This window comes from Lissotriton vulgaris, chromosome 8, assembly GCF_964263255.1.
Source record: "Lissotriton vulgaris chromosome 8, aLisVul1.2, whole genome shotgun sequence".
NCBI classification, from domain to species: domain Eukaryota; kingdom Metazoa; phylum Chordata; class Amphibia; order Caudata; family Salamandridae; genus Lissotriton; species Lissotriton vulgaris.
The window spans coordinates 1,352,775,576-1,352,792,436 of NC_141696.1; the positions used below are offsets into that span (position 1 = coordinate 1,352,775,576).

The window sequence follows — 16,861 nt, forward strand, 5'->3', positions numbered from 1 at the left end:
GGTTGTCTAATCATTGGGGTTATGGAAGAACAAACGAGACACTGATTGCTAGCCTGGTAGGGGATTTTGGGTACTAAGGTGAGTTTTGACACACCCTAATACACTGAGGTTCCAAGTCTCTATGCACAGTTCTGTGTAGGAGCAAAATCCCTGCTACATGGCGCCCAACGCTGGTGGTCTCATTACATGACACTTAAGTAGTACTTCAAACCGTCCTAAACACCTTCACTATTGTTTACGGATAATAGTAGTGTCGGACAAACCTACTTAGAGTTACATAGGTCTTTTCAAGCATGAATCTTTCAAAACGGTTTGCTTTTGAATTAGTACCCAGTTGTGCTACTTCATTTTTCATTGTACCTTTTCTTCTCTGTGTCTCTATGGCTAACGCAATCATTTGCAAGCTTATAATGTTGGTTTGGAGGGCATGGCGGTTATTTTGGTAGTGAGTGCTGAGATTGCTTACCCGTTTTTCTACTCTTGGGTGACGTTTCTTGCAGTGGATGCAGCTACGCAGGTTTTTCACACTTACACACACAGCCGTGCCCGTGAAATACGTTCCTTATTGGACACAGGATATTCCAATTTCTGGATGGCAGCATCGTGTTTAGTTTAATGGCGCCCTTCCCGATAGTGTAACAGTGATTAGATTGGGTCCTTTGTCCATTCCAGGCGCTTCTTGGCCCGTTTTGGCTGGATTCACCCCGCATCCTCATGAATTACGGACCCTATATGACTCTTCTATTAGTGTTATTCGGGCCCTAGTTCAATATATTACCCGCAATTTCCAGGGCGGGCCCCTGGTGTAGGGGCCTTTCCAGCTGGACCGAGCGGAATGAAGCTTAGTCCCGTGATTGTCAATGGGGTAAAGGGCAAGCGTCCCCAGGATAAGGATGATATGCCTTTTTGGCTTACCGAGAAGTTTGACCAGCTGGAAGCAGTTTTTCTTAATTCGACTCCCGTAGAAAAACACAGGATTCTTACAATTAGTTTACCCAAGGACTTGGTACCAGAAGCCGGTAACTGCGAGTCATGGGGTAGTATTTTTGCGGCAGTGTGTACGAGGTGCTTCGGCACTCCGTCAATGGTTGTCGTTCCGACGGTCATTAAGTGTGTTCAGGACGAACACGGACCTGAGGCTGTGGTTGAATTGGGAATGAGACTCGTTGGCACATTTAACGCAGTTTCCGATCTCGTCCTTTCTAATATAAAGGGAGATGCAGTGAACTTTCAAGTGGCTAATGCCTTACGCGATGTCCCCGATGCCGACAAACCCCGTCAGTTACCAATAATTATTACGGCAGCTTATAAAACCATTGGCCGCAATAGTTTAGGTGTCAAGCCCTTTTCTGCTAAAAGATAAAAAAACAAGCTCAGGGTGCGAAGTCTGAAACAGACGTTCAACCCACAGCTCCAAAGAAAAATTGGAACAGAAATAAAAAACTGGGCAAACAGCAACAGAAACAGGAGTCCCGTCCCGCATCACCATTGCCTGCATCTACTGAGCGAGTTTATGATTTGCGCGACCGCACTACGATTAAGTCGCCTGATAGATTTCAGGTTTCTGATCAACGCTCTCCTCGTTCTTTACAGGACACATTGGCCTCATCGTTTGGTGGTGGAAGCGGCGGAAGAGGTAGGGGTGGCCAGCAGAGTCGCGACCAGCCCCGCCCGAAAGACGGAAAAGGCAAGCAGGACAATTCTTCACAGAAAAGACCCCAGTTTCAGAAAAAGAAAGTTGCTGCTTTAACAGCGAGATATGCCACAGATTGTGAGAATGCAGCTTCGGAATCAGACATGGGCGCTGACGTTGTTGGACAGCGCGGCAGAGATTACCATAGTGCGAGAGGCCCTCCATCCACTACTGAAGGTGACAGCGACTGACCGATATGTTGTTGTAGAGACACCGGATACCAGAGTAGCTCCCCCCGATAGGCTTTATGAAATAGTCCTTTTAATTGAAGGTGACATACAATGTACCATAAAAGGGGTATTTTGGGAAAATCTAACAACTACCTATGACATTTTGTTAGCAGAGGCTGACTGGCCCCCACCTTTTGTTCTCGCAGCTCCTAGAGGGGAGGAGGTAACCCTTCCTAGTTTCGCGCAAACGGTCTTGAAGGAGCATGCGCTGAATTTTGCAGAAGAGTGGGCTAAAGCCCTTGCGCCGGCTCTGTACCGTACGCACTGTGGTTGGGATACATTTTCCCCGCACCACGAGATTCCCTTACGGTCTATGCCACAGCCTCAACCTCAATATCCCATCCGACGTGAAGCTAAGGTTTCCATTGCGGAAATCCTAGAACAATTAGAATATCAAGGAGTGATAGAAACTAGTGTGTCACCGATGAATAAACTACTTTTTACTATGACCAAGCCTGACTGTTCGTACCGTTTGGTATTGGATTATCGGCATTTGAACTCGCATTGCTGTACCTGTGCAGTACAGAATACCCACGGCTCTGCTTTGGTGGATGGTCTTGTGCGAAAACGGTTTAAAACCACACTTGACATATCCAACTTTTTTTTGCCCACAATTTGGATGGTCTAAGTTCCCAATGGACCAGTTTTACCAGTGGCGGCAAACAACACCAATTTTAACGCCTTTCCATGGGCTATAAGAATGGTCCAAGTGTGTTTGCTGCCCGAATCGTCTCTCTCTTAGAGAGAGTTGATCCAGATGCGTGTTCGTTTGTGGATGACATTTATCTCAAAGACAACGAAATTCGGACGCATCTGTGTCGTGTTGACCGCATAATTTGTAACTTTGCGGACTTCGGTTACAAATTCAACTTTGCAAAGTCTCACATTGCAGAGTACACAGTGGTGTTCCTGGGCTACGAGCTCAACAATGAAGGTCGAGGATTGGCTTCTCACTTCTTGGAGAAATGCGCACAGCTGTGCGCTCCTACAACTCTGAAAAATTACAGTCCTTGCTGGGTTTTTTGAATTTCGGGCGTACTTACATTCCCGAATATGCCCAGCGTATCAAGCCTTTGTATGCTTTGATACAACCTACTTTTACCAAATCATGCTGGCTGCCTGAACATTCAGCCATTTTGCAATCTTTGCAGGCTAATCTTCTCGAATCTAAATTATTACTGACTCGTGATAATCACACCAACCTGGTGATAAGAATCATCCCTGGGGTGGTGGGTTTCACATACCTTACTTTTAACAAAGGTGACACAGTACCTATCGCTTACAGGTCACACTTGTACACTTCGGCTGAAATGCAGTTTTCCACTGTGGAAAAAGTTTTGACAGCAGTGCAAATGGCGATTCTTAAGGAACGTGCACGGTCGCTGGGAGTACGCATGTTGGTTGTTACCCTGTAGTCAATGAGTATTGTACTTCTCCCTTTGAGAAACTAAGGGAGAAGTACAATACTCATTGACTAAGGAGTATTCTGATTGTTGCTGAATATTCCTCATTTGTACCTCCTTAACTTTAGGAAAAGGATTTGATGAATTAATGTATATGATTTGTTCCTTTTTTATATTTTCTGTGTTCCCTACGTTTTATATACTTTTTATAAATGTGTTTTTAATTGCTTTTATATATATATATGAATAAACTGCACACACTGAATGTATTTGTTTTTGCAGAGTTTGTGTTACTTACTGCATTGCTCCTAGTGATAGGTCTTCATGTATGAATAATTGATGTCTATTTGGTCTGTATGAATTGGTGCTCACATTAAGGTGCCCAAAGGGAAATTCGTTTTTTGACATATAGTCAGTAGTTGGTACCCCATCCCTTTGGTATTGGGTCCCTCTCTCTTTTATTAGAGATTTTACCACCACTTCCAGGTCATAAAGAAACAAGCATTGGCCATGCCAATTGGTCTCGCCATATTATTGTTTTATGAAAATATGATAGTAATAATACATAATCGTGATATATTGTTTTAAATAAACGACTGACTGCTTTAGTAATTAGCTGTAGCGTAAAACAAACATCTGGTTGCACAGGCACGTAGCAATGATAATACGGTCAGACAAAGGCAAGGGGGCTGTAGGTAGAACGAAAAAAAAAACATTGCCTCACAAGAAACGCAAGTTGTTATTCTAGAGGCACGGAGTAATATTAATGCTGTGTGATAAGCGCGAGGAAGCTACAGCTAAAGAAAAATATTGCCTGGAGTGAAACGCAAAAGTAATGCAAGCTCCTCTTCAAGTCCGCTAGCTGGGCCCAAAACTATGAAAATAATATTGGCAAACACACAGCAGTATACAATAACTCCATTGGCACATAGTAAATGTAATCTGGAAAAAGAAGGAAATACTATAAGCAACTGCTAATAAAAACGTGTGTTTTTGTTTAGAAGGCATACGATAAGCAACCTTGCACATTTTATAAATCTGAAACGTTTAACTAAATATGTAGATCAAAAAAAATATGTAATCCGCAATAATATTAAAAACAAGTAGTATAAATTCTATATTTTAGAATGCCGTATTTGCCGCGAGACTGAACTGCACCTTGTCCGACCCTCGTTGTTGCTGGGGAATTACTGTCTTGGGCCCTGTCCTGGAGTGCTGCCATCTGGGTGCCACCCCGCCACCGCGCGGCCGCCGAGCGGGGGGACTACAGCCCCCACAATTCCCGCAAGCCCCGCCCACTGACGTCATCGCCTGCAGGCGCTGAGAAAAAGAGCGGCGCTCCTCCCGCTACGCGGGACCAGCCGGGCTACGCCCTGGCAAAGGGCGAGCCCTCTGTGGCCCTAAGAGGCCGAAGAAGGCTGGGCTGGGCTGGGCTGGGCTGGGCTGGGCCACCCCCCGATTCGTAATCTACGGCTAGGACTATCAGTGTTATATACTAGTAAGCAGACAATTATTTGATCACTTGCCATATAGCTGTTTGCGATTTCTGTCTGTGTACCCATCTGTGTAATCCTACCCCAAGGACTTAGTGTGGTCTAACCATTTTCCCATATTTTTCTCTATACATTATGACTTCGCATCCCTCAAAGGGGAAATCCGCTGGGGTAGGAGGGGCAAATAGAGGAACGCTGGATGATTATGTTATAAGTGTCACCTCGGGAATTGAAAAGGAAATCGCTCTGGCTGAGCGACGAGCTGAGCGACGCCGCTCTGTTGAGCTTATCAAAAGTAAACGTTCATCTTTGGGATTGATACAGTTAGCTACTTCGCCACTCACCACGAACCATATTGAAAGCGAGGGACCTGATAGTTCTAGTAATGATAGTATTCCATTACTTTTGCGAGAGGGAATGTCTTCACTTAATATAAATAATGTAAACAGTGAACTGAACTTTAATGTTTCCGCCTCTTTTTTGACACCAGAGGTAGAAGTTCTAGAAGACACACCTTCACCAATAGTGGTGATTTCACCAACAGTGAAGACTGTTCAAAGAAAAAAACTCTAAAACCCCCAAGTGTTCCCGACAACAAGGTCCCCCACCAAAAAGAAGGAGAAAGAGGAAGAGTGGTCCACAGAAAAGTAAGAACACTCTGAGTCTGGCACTTTCTCCTCCAAATACACCAACGATACCTGCCATAATTATTCCTCCACATTATCCTGTGAAAGAAACATCTAGTAATGATTTATTGGGTAGTATTGAACAATTACTTAGATCCTTTATACTACCACTAATAGAGAGATAGAAAAAAATGGCAGTTGGGGACACTAGAACAAATAATTGGGGGAAATAAGAGGTGTAATCCAGGAGATAACAAAGCCTACACTAGTGCCCTTGAAACCTCCAGTCCAAAAGGAAGGTAATCTTAATAGTCAAATTAAATCAAAATCCTTGAAACCATTGCCTCCCAAAATATCATGCCAGAACACCAAACGCAGGGATAAAGAGAGTCAGACAGGAGTGAAACCTAATCTCCCGGGAAATGTACAAAATCTGAAGGACCTTCAAAATCCTGTCAGGGTAATGCAGACTAAAAGGCACAGAGTAGAACTGCCACCTGAAGCAGTTCCGCTCGTTGTGGTTCTTACGGGAGTTCCATCACTAGAGGACGGTAAGAGAGAAGATTATCACCAGCTAAAAAATAAAGCTATGTTTTGGCTTAGACAAAATCGCCCACTTCCCCCAAACATAAACGGTGAAATCCTAAATGTAAGGCGTCTCTCTTGGTTGGGACATAATATAAAAGATTTAACGGGCTATATCATTGTAATTAATTTTAGAGACCGTAGGGCAGTAAGATATATCTTAAATTGGCCCCTAGAGAATAGTACCAATGGCATCACACCTCGTGAATTGACTTATTTCTATCCCAGACCTGTAATGGCACCCATTAACAATTCTAGGGCCCTATCGCGATGCCAGGATGATTGCTTTATTCCTGTTCATAACCACTATGCAGCATTAGCAGGTATGGAGGGAGTGGACGGACTTTCTTTCCTGGGCACAGTGAAGGAAGGGGGAAACGGGGAACAATTATATCTGTGCTCAGATTTAAGGGACAGAGCAGAGTTTTCTCCATCACATAATTTAGGCGAAACGGAGAAACACTTAGATCAATTGGTGGAAGATGCCGCACTACTGAAGAATAAAAGCCTAGCTTTAGCCCCACCCATGCAATTGTGAAAACCAATATTAACATTACCACTAGAAGTCAAGTTGAATAATAACCGTGATTTAAAAATACTTCGTTGGAACATAGCAGGTCTTGAACCTAGATTGGCGGACAAACACTGGGTCGAACTAATCTCAGGTTATGATATAATAATGTTTCAAGAAACTTGGGCACCTTATGATTTGAATGTTAATGGGTTCCACTGCTACAATATAGCGGCTCGCAAATCGCATTTTGGCCGCGCAGTTGGAGGACTGTTTGTTGGTTTTAGCATTATGGCTGGGGGGAAACACAGGATTATTAACACGGAGAACGCCAATATACAAGCTATTGAATATGTACGGCAGGCTACTTTTGTTTTGATACATTTTTATAACAATGATTTTATTTCGACCCCAAACAGGAATTTTCTAGCGCTCACCAAATTTATTTCTAAATTAGAGGATAGCTGGGGCAAAAGTGAAGGGCTTGAAATTATTTTAGGTGGTGATTTCAATGCCCAGCTCCCAAATAATAATTGGCAAGAAAAACAAAGGAAGGGGGATCTGGCAAATCATAGGGGTCAAGAATTGAAAAGTTTGTTAGATTAGCATATCCTGACTAATATTATGGATTCTGGCCAGAAGATCTCGCTACAGCAAGTACCTACGCACAGAGGTCGAGCTAGTACCTCTATTATTGATTTTATTTTTGTCTCCCCTGGTATGGCAGATCGTATAATAGCAACGGATGTTGTAGCTTCAGACTTTGGGGATCATAATCCAAAAACGGTAACTATGAGGTTAGATCCCGACCTGTTTTTTGTGTGACACAAGTAGCAAGAGACATAAGCGTAACCACAGATAAACTAAAGGTTGAAATGGAAAGGGATAGATAAATCTGGAATTACAAAGTCGTTGTTAATGGAAGAACAGATATCAATAGACCGTTGTTTAGATCCTACAACTGATGGTCAGGTTATTATTTCCTGTTTAAGCAGAATATGCTCCACAGTTAGAACCTTGTTATCTGTACCAGCAGGTCTAGGCCCAAAAGAACCTAGGTGGTTTGATAATAACTGCTCTGTGGCTAATAGGAATTTAAATAAGGCTCTTTCAGAGATTTCCAGAATTAGGGCAAATGTGAGTGCAGCGAGGAAAATATAGAAACTAGCTGTATAGAAACGGAGAGCTACACTTTGGGCGAACGTTGGGAGTCCCTGCCTGAAACTGTGGAAGGGAAGCTATGTAAATTATTCTGGCCCGCAGTTAAAGAACTTCGAAATATGGGTCAACAACTCACCCCGATTAGCTGCATATTTGCCAGTGACACTTGGGAATGCCACTTCTCAAAAATGTATGCCTCTTTATTGAATAGCGAGCATATAAACGATTTCGAGGCATCTAATAACTTTAATTTTTACTTGGGAGAAGTGGAAGAAGCAATTGCCCAGAGTCTCAGAAATAAAGCCCCTGGCCCAGATGGGCTACCCATAGACCTTATCAAATGGCAACCTGGTTTATGGGCTCCAATACTGGTGAATGTTTTTTATAGTCTTCCTAAAGCCAAAATGCCAGAAACTTGGGGTACTAGTATAATAGTCCCCATACATAAGAAAGGAGACAGGTCTGATCCCATGAAGTACAGGCCTATCTCATTGTTAGATAACTCTTTAAACATTTTAGGCCGTGTAATCTATAATAGGCTTACTACATGGATAGAAGACAGTGGGATCTTGTCTTCATGCCAATTAGGATTTAGAAACAGGGTCGGTACAGTTGAACAATGCCTCAACTTGAAACTAATAATTGATGAATATAACATTGCACGGTCAGTTCCTATTTATTTAGCATTTATGGACCTGTCTTCAGCTTTTGATTTTGTTACCAGGTCCAAACTTTGGTCCATTTTATTGGAGTATGGTCTGTATATTGCCCTGGTCCACTTATTAGCTTTTTTACATACAGATTCAAAATCCAGAGTGAGAATAGGTATGGGTGGAGAATTATCAGCAATAATTAAGATAGGTAGGTAGAGGAGTTAGACAGGGGTGTGTTTTAGCACCCCTGCTCTTCATAATCTATATTAATGGCCTGAGTAAGCACCTTGAAAAATCCACCCCTGATGTCCCGTTAGTAAATGGCAAACCGGTACCTGCTCTTCTGTATGCAGACAATGCAGTACTACTGGGACGAGCACCTAACTCACCGTACTTTGGTCTTAAATTTTACAGATTATATGGACAAATTAGATTCGAGGGTAAATTTTAAAAAATCTTGTGGGCCAGGCAAGCGACAGATGAACTCCATACAGGTTGGAGAAGGAAAACTTACTGCAACCCATAATTTCCCATATTTGGGAGTGACTTTTGTTGCGAATGGCTCGTGGACTGGGCATTTGGCCCAGGCCACGGGCAAATTCTCAAAGGCCACTAACTCAATTTTAAGTATTCCAAGACCAAAGAGATATGATGCCATTAAAGCGATTGTAAAAAAAATTAAATTACAGTGTGTCCCGGTAGCGACCTACGGGGCAGAAGTATGGGGCATTGGGAAAAGTACCACTATCCAGCAAATAGAGAATAGGTTCTGCAGGAAATTGTTAAGAGTCCCAATTTATACATCTAATTTTATTACACATAGTGAACTAAATCTACAATTTGTCTCAGATTTTGTTAATACTCGCCCAGCTTTATTTTGGCATTCGGTTTGGACGAACCAGTCAGCAAAACTTACACAAGAGATAATAACTGACTGTTTTGCGAAAGAGGGAGGAAGATCCCGTGGCTTTCATTTGTGCATACTAGCCTGCAGGAAGTCGGCATGGGAAATATTTTTTCTAACCCCAATGAGGCTAGTACTGTTAAGAAATCTGAATTGAAAAGAAGCACTAAAAGCACTTTAATTACTGAAAAGATAGACGATCGAATCAGGGAAAACCACAGTCGCTAGGTACCTGAATATTGAGGCACCTAGATGTTCTTTTGCATTGTATTTAACATTATCATTGACTAGTTGGGAAAGAAGTTTATTGTTCCGTTTAAGGGCTGGCACTGTGAGGTATTTGTTAAAGTTCCCTTTGGGTCACCAGCAAAGTGCAGTTAAAATTAGCTGCCCCTGTGATGAGCAAACTACACAAAACGACCTGCACTTTCTTTTTTGTTGTACATTTTATGTGAAATATACAAAATGGTTACTAATTCCGTTTTTTTTAAAACATAGACCTATTACTCTGGAACAATCCTATCAGGCACTGTTAAAAATTGCAGTTGGTGCACGCAAAATGATGGAAAACGTTTAGATAGTATAATCTAACCGGTTTTTACTGTATTTTAATGGATAATATTATTTTATGGAATATGTACTATGATATGTACTTTTATGAATTGAAAAAATTCGAATAAAGATTCTTTGAATTGAATTGATAGCGCGATTATGAAGATTATGAAAATCTAGTCTTAGATATTACGCGTCCTCAAACACCATGATGCTGTTAAAACAAGCACAGAGAAGCAGCACATTTTTCAACTGTCCTTAGTAATATGCAACTAACAGCTATTGGCAAAGCCAATAGTCTTGGCTTGTTGTTGGTGTAATGTTACTTCTTGTATTATATATGTGGATGCTATAACAGAAGCAGCAAAATACCAGTAGTGTGGCACAGTATGCTAAGCACAGATTTTGTGTTTACTTGTTATAAGCCACGTCCTTTATTAGATTGACCACACCCCTTTGAGAGACCTTCTCCCAGTTTCATTTTACTTTAAGCCTTGTATATACGTTTCCAGAGCTTTCTTTAACAGTATAGTAGAATTAGAGCAGAAAGCAAATATTGCAGAGAATTCTATGCCTTTGCTGCTACAATTGAAAAACTTCTGTCCCCCAGACAAAAAGAAGATTTCTAATTGGGTATTCATATTTTTGCCATAGCTTTGTAGCTCACACCAACGTTGTAAAAGACATTTACTTGCATTCCTAAATCTACAGCTACACACACCGAACAATGATGAACATTGCAACAATCTGACGACAAAACTTAAACACAACATCAACATATTATTTCACAACAGAACCCACTCAACCAATCAGAAAGCAGAATCCAGTGTGTAATTGAATGCTTGAGATAAAGGTTTGAATTCACCCGCATCTAATAAGGACACACTAGGGCAATACAACGAAATGCAAATTTGTGCAACTTGCAAGATTATACCACTTGTGCTTAGAATTACCAACGTTGTGTTTTTCACCTTTCCTACTGGTTGGTGCTTAGACCGGTCACTTAATGCAAACAATTTCTCCCTCCATGGCTGTTTCCCTGTTGCAGAGATGGGCGAACCTCATTAGAACACTTACAAAGTTGGCTGCAGTGTGCACAGACAGCACACAGCAGCAGGCATTGTGTCCAAAAATTGTTTACTTTTGGCATCAAATAAACACCTATCAAAATAGCAAATATAAATCCCATTAAAACACCTGTGTGCGCTACCAGTTTTCCAAACAAAGCACGCCGTTGTCTATGTTTTGAACATTTAATTTGAAGTAGATTCGTGAAACCACTACTTATATATTTGTGAAAAGATGGTGGCACTTTTGAATACCCGATTTGACGCATCTTCTCACTCAAACTCCAGACGGAACGAAATTAAGAATTACCGTGGACAGCTGTGCAAATGAAATTATCTATTTTACTAAGCACAGTGCATGCTGTGCAGCGTGATAACTATAACAAGCATTGGAAATGCAATAGGGCTCGCATTAGGAAAGGTTGAGCTATTGGTCTTAGAAATTAATATTTTTATTATTTATGTGTTGGTTTTGAAAATAGCTAAATTAATAGCTTTGTCATTTACAATGCCAATAGTTATAACTTTCGCAAATGTGACACCTATAGCATTTGTAATGAAAAATGTTTTATATTTACGGGACTTAGATGTATTGATATTACAAATAACAATTGCTTTTACATTTTTTTAAATAATTAATACTTAAATAATTTATTTAATTTGTAATGGCAATAGCTTAAACTTTTGTAAATAACTTTTGGGACGATTATGTTAAGTGTTTTTTATGGTGACGAAAATCCAATAACAGAAGTGAAATATTAACATCTTTTTGTGATTTGTAATAAAGCTTGAAAACAGCTTGAAACATTGAAAGAACATATTTGAACCAGTGATGCAGTGGTGGCGCTGAGTGATGCAGTGGTGGCGCTGAGTGATGCAGTGGTGGCGCTGAGTGATGCAGTGGTGGCGCTGAGTGATGCAGTGGTGGCGCTGAGTGATGCTGTGGTGGCGCTGAGTGGTGCTGTGGTGGCGCTGAGTGGTGCTGGGGTGATGCTGAGTGATGATGTGGTGGTGCCGAGTGGTGGTGCCGTGGTGGTGCCGTGGTGGTGCCGTGTGATGCTGTGGTGGTGCTGAGTGGTGCTGAGTGGTGCTGAGTGGTGCTGAGTGGGAGATGGGGAGAGGGAAAAAAAGGAGAGCAGGGAGAGGGTAAAGAGATGGAGAGAGGGGGAGAGAGAGAGGAGAGAGAGGGGGAGAGAGGGAAGTGAGGGAAAGGGAGAGAGGGAAGTGAGGGAGAGGGAAAAGGAGAGAGGGTAGAGGGAGAGAGGAAGGGGGAAGAAGAGAGGAGGAGGACGAGAGTGAATGACGGAGGGGAGAGAGAGGGGAGGGAGAGTGAGAGAGAGAGATAGAGGAGAGCAGGCAGAGGGGGAGATGGGGAGAGGGAGAAAAAAGAGCAGGGAGAGGGAGAGGGTAAAGAGATGGAGAGAGGAGAGAGAGAGGGGGAGAGAGGAGAGAGAGACAGACAGGGAGATACAGACAGGGAAGAGAGGGTAGAGGGAGAGAGTGAAAGGGAGAGAGGGAAAAGGAGAGAGGGTAGAGGGAGAGAGGGAGGTGAAGAAGATAGGGGGGAGGACGAGAGCGAAGGACGGAGGAGAGAGAGAGGGGAGGGAGAGAGAGAGGAGAGCAGGCAGAGGGGGTGATGGGGAGAGGGAGAAAAAAGGAGAGCAGGGAGAGGGAGAGAGCAGGGAGAGGGAGAGAGCAGGGAGAGGGAGAGAGGAGAGAGAGAGAGGGAGAGAGGAGAGAGAGAGAGGGAGAGAGGAGAGAGAGACAGACGGGGAGAGAGGAGAGGGAAGAGAGGGAAAGGGAGAGAGGGAAGTGAGGGAAAAGGAGAGAGGGAAAAGGAGAGAGGGTAGAGAGAGATAGGGAGCGGAAGAAGAGAGGGGGAGGACGAGAGCGAAGGACGGAGGGGAGGGAGAGAGAGAGGGGGAGATGGGGAGAGGGAGAGAGGGAGACCAAAAAGCGAGTTCCTCCTGCAAACTAGCATGAAAAGCCAGAGCTCGGGGTATGGTGGGTTGAGTCTGCACGGGCACACCATGCCGAGCAGCTGCAGCCCTGGCAGGGCGATGTAGTAAAAGTCTGTGGGAATCCTGTAAATATAGTACCTTTTCAATTCCCCTGGGACTGTACTTCATTACATGGTGTTCACAGCAACAAACAATACGAGAGTGGGGGCCAGTGGCGGACTGCACGCTGTTCCTTTAAATCCTTTAAAAAAGCTTTTATCAGTAATAGCCTTCAGAATGTCAATCCAAGCAAACCAATTTTGATATTAAAATTACGAATTAATAGCACCCATAGGCAAGCAAAGTCTAAGAATGTATTATCTATTATTGACGGCCAAAAATACAAATAAGCTCTCTTGAATTAATTTCTCAATGTGGCCATCACAATCGGAAAAAAAGATCCCTTTCGCGTGAAAGTAGCACAGCAGATACAAAAATAAGTAGTTTTCTGACAATTCTACTCTACGTGGGGGTATTACAAAGAAAGGTTTCTCAACGCCTCCGAGCCAGCTTGCAGTTGTGACTAAGTCCCTGGGTGACAATGATAAGGCGTCAGCGAGGATAACTAGACACAACAATATGGCAGGGCAATAACCAGGTGCTGGATACAATAACGGGGCATTATACAGGGCAATAATAGAGGGAAATGAAGCTTCAAGACGCAGCCTGGCCGCAGATGTGCCTGTGTGTCCAGAGGCTGAGGACAGGTGGCGCTTCTAGTCCCTGCAAGGGCTGGCCGTGGCTCTGCAGGCAGCTTGAGCCCAGGCGAGGCTCCGACTCCGGGCCCATTGGCCACCCGGCAGGCCCGCGGCCTCCACGTACACGCTGTTGCGAAAGTTCAGTGTGGGCCGCTGAGTGATGTTGTCCTGGCGGCCGCTTGGCGCTGAAATCCCTGGCTCAATTCTCCGACTGGGCCGCATTCGGTACTAGGTAGGGATAAAAATACTAACACCCCCTTTTCTGAATCATTTTTGGCCACTATAGGTGTGGCAGGGTATACTCAGACATGAGTCCCTTTCTCACTGCACCATCAGGATTCAAGCAAGCCGGGCCGAAGATGGCTGAAATGCCAGAAACCGGTCCCCGGTAGCTTGTCTCCTTTCTGGTGAAGAATTGGCTTGGTAGTTTAGTCTGCCCTGTTCCCATGATGCACTGGGCCAGGGACAGACTGATTTGCGTATAGCCATGTTCTGAGCTGGGATGGTGCAGTGAGATAAATAACGGTGATGGATCAAGCCCTGATCTTTGGACTGGGTAAGAGTGGTCTGCTTAATTCAGACACTCTGTTCATCACCACCCCCCTTTTCTGAATCGTGGGAGCGTGGCGGCAGCCCTGGGAGCTGCGCCATTACTGAATGTGTGGCGTAGCCCCAAACCATACATATCGAAGCCGGCCGTTTTTAAATCTTTGGGAATTCTCATACCATATCAAATAAAAACATAAGCTTTGGGCTCTTATTGCGATTGAGACTCCACTTTTGGGACATCGGTGTCTCGTGAGCTGCATTGAGGCCGCCACATGCGGGACTCTCTGCTTCCAACCAAGCACAGCCGCCTGACTTCTGACTCGGGTCGCTGCAGTGTTTGCCACAAAGAAAGAATACTTTTTTTCTCCCTGCAGTTACATTTCAGCATTTTGTACTTTCTCCTCTTCGCAATTGTTTTCTTTTCGCCAGCTGAGTGCAAATAGTTTAACTAAACAAGCATGCACGGAAACAGGATACTGAATCCCGCCCTTCCAGGACTCCCTGACCTGACTCATAGTTGCCAAGGCGATATTTCTAAAAATATTGTCGTGCTACCGTAAGGCAGGTCATGGAGTCCTCGAGAGGCAGTATCCAGAGCAGACAAATCTGCTAAACAGGAGCTTTTTCCAATGGCACGCCTCCGTTTCGAGAGGCCTGCCAATGGAAAAAAGGGGTGTGGCTTCTCGCCATACTGAAATCCCCTGCTCCCAATATCTCTTTGCCTGCAGCAGCTGCGCTGCAACGCAGGCTTCGACCTAAAAAGGTACATCTCCATTGACAATGTCAAACTACACAGAGTGGCCGATTCTTCTTCGATGACTCTGGCATTCTCATGTCCAGCGATTTTGAGAAATTCCCCAGCTCTTAACCCCAGGCCTGATGTTGTCCTCGAGATGCCTGCCGTTTCAAGTCCTTTATTGAGTTCACCAACTGATGCTCACCTCGATGAGACTGAATATACTTACCCCACTGACTTATCGATGCCCGATTTGCAAACTTGTTTGGCTACTGAATCCAGATTTTCATTTGACTGACTCTCACACATCGAAGACGTCTTCAAAGATTTCTGTTTTTGCAACATGGTTTAAAAACATTTTTTGATTCCTCCTTGGACCTACATTTGGTTGGTGCTTTTTTCGATTTACCTGTTCATGTCAATTGGATTTGTGGTGTATTTTTTCCGCCTTGTCAACGGACACTATGTTGAAGAGAGAACATGCATTCGACATATTAATGGAACATTGGCTCCCCATTCCTCATCACACAGATTGAAGAGGGACCTGGCTTTTGTTAACATCACTACTTGGCCAGTCTTAGATGGGATTGTGTGGGATGCTATTAGATATCAAATCCACTGGCCCACAGAGGTTATAAATGTCCCAAATGTCCTAAGGGTTTCTATGGGGGATGTGGTTAAACAAAATATACGTTCTGATGATTGGAATGTTCAGGCCGTAGAAGCTTTCTTTTCTGATTTGAAATATTATGCTGCCTTTGATGCTGAAGATCTGTATCTAAATTCCGCGAATTATGGTGATTTGTTTCGCTACCAACACTTTGGCAATCACTGCCTGCATAAAGCTAATACCAGGAGGAATACTGTTAATTATACACAATGGGAACATTGTCCCGCTCCTGTACAAAGCAGTTCCGCTTCTCTTTTAAAGAGATTCACTTATTTTACTGATTTTAATCAGTCCAATCCCAATGCATTTCATTTTAAAATGACTGAAAAGTCCACATCCAAGGTTAGACTTACCCACACAAAATTATTGTATTCGAAGTCCTTTTTAGACCAATTGGCTGTTGGGAGCTACGAGCTGTGGAAAGATACTATTGATCTTAAATCTGTTTGGGGTTCTGAAGATTGGCAAGTGCAAGGCACCGAGGCTTTGCATCGTGCATGCCTCATCCCAAACCATATGTGGTTTTTGAATTGTACAATTTCACAAACAACTTGTTTTGGATTGGCTACCACTAAAAAACTTAAATGCTCCTTCTTTTCCTGAATTTGAAGAATATTCCGGTTGGGATAATAATACCAAGTTTTCCATCAGAGAATTACAGACTCCGTTACTGAATTCTACCTTTAACATATCCATTTTGGATCCTAAGGGTTGGTTGCTGGGGCACAAAAGTGGAGATTCTTGCCAGCACCGTTTAGAGTCAGTTAAGCTGCATTTATCTAAATTGACTGACGATGTTGATCTGAATGATTTTGTCAAGGGCCGGCTTCTGGCAGATCTAAAAGATGTATATATGCTATTTACAACGAAGTCTGGAAACTGTCCTAAATTGAGGCGGCTTCCCGCATTAGAGCAATAGATCAAGCAAATTTGGAAAAGGTGCCATCAGTTGTAGATAACAGCATTAACACGCGTTCTTCCCGCATTTACACATTAGATAATATTGTGTCATCTGTTGTTGATATTGTGCAAGATGATGTGTCTGTTTTGTACCATGCAAAACAACAGTTGATGGACAGAATGCAGAACAATGTCGTACATTCACCCCAGTACAGAGACCTGGGCCTAAATCCATCGTTTTTTTGCACTCCACACTACCCCAGTTCAGACATGTCCATATGCAAATCAGCCTTGACCCGGTACCTCATGGGAACAGTCCAGCCCAAACTGCCAAGCCAAGTCTTTCCTGGACCGGAATCAAGCATCCTAGGACCGGTTTCTGGCTATCAGCCCTCTTCAGCTAGGATAGCTTGACTCCAGTGGTGTGGAG

At 43.4% G+C, this 16,861-nt stretch overlaps 1 protein-coding gene across 3 annotated transcripts in view; it reads right to left on the reverse strand.

The window, feature by feature from the left end:
• CEP57 (centrosomal protein 57) overlaps positions 1-16,861 on the reverse strand; it is a 595,025-nt gene that overhangs the window by 562,550 nt on the left and 15,614 nt on the right. The window lies entirely within an intron of this gene.